Below are 1,016 nucleotides of genomic sequence, written 5' to 3' on the forward strand. Positions count from 1 at the left end.
AAAAAAAAAAAAATCTAAAGCAAGGATCACCATCAAGATTTAACATATCTGTCATTTAGTTAAAATCTAGTTGAATAGTGTTTTGTTGCCCAGTTTTTTTATTATCTTCCCAACAATATATTATATTAATATATATTAGATTATATTTTATATAAAAAAATAATATAAATTAATATATATGATGTGCTAATTTTTATATTATTTAATAAGTACAAATAAATTATTTCTTACATATTATGTAACAATGACATAAGAGTCAATTTATATAAACTACATTTATCCTTTTATTTTTCTTTTCAACTAAACAAAAAAGTTTAGCTACTCTCTCACTTTTCATCCATTCAACCAAATATTCATGAGAAAAAACTAAATTTTTTCTATTCTCTCGCTTTTCTATCTTTCAAATACCATTTTTACAACAACTTTATCAAACTTCCTAAATACAAAGTTCAAAGCTTCTATCACACATTCTGTACTCTATGTTCCACGGATTAAAATTTACCTCATGTCCACTTATTTCATTAATGCCCAATTTTATGCCTTTTCTCCGTTCATTTACCTAAAATAAAAAATAAATTAATAAACAAAAACCAATACATCACAGCACGACAGCAGCTGAGCATTCTTTGATTTTTGTGGGTTATTCCAAGTGGAGAAAAATCGTAGATTGGGTTTGATCTAATTGGGATGTAAAGAACAATCATTTGTGTTGCAGTTCTAAGCAATGAAAGTGATTGCCGATCAAAAGGTGAAATCTATCGAAGAGCCAAATATGAAATTGGTGAGTTCAGTGAGCCATGATTAGCAGCACTGACGACCTGTGTCGGCAGAGGTTGGTGGCGCCGCTGCTGCTGTGCTGTGCTGTATTGGTTTTTGTTTATTAATATGTATATTTTATTTTAGGTAAATGAAAAGAGAGGATATAAAATTAGACTGAAATAGGTGAACATGCGACAAATTTTAATTCGTGGAACATATAGAATAGTAGAGCACAAAGGGTGTAACAGAAGATTTAG

The sequence above is a fragment of the Quercus suber genome, unplaced genomic scaffold (assembly GCF_002906115.3).
Source record: "Quercus suber isolate HL8 unplaced genomic scaffold, Cork oak 2.0 scaffold_61, whole genome shotgun sequence".
In the NCBI taxonomy this organism is placed as follows: domain Eukaryota; kingdom Viridiplantae; phylum Streptophyta; class Magnoliopsida; order Fagales; family Fagaceae; genus Quercus; species Quercus suber.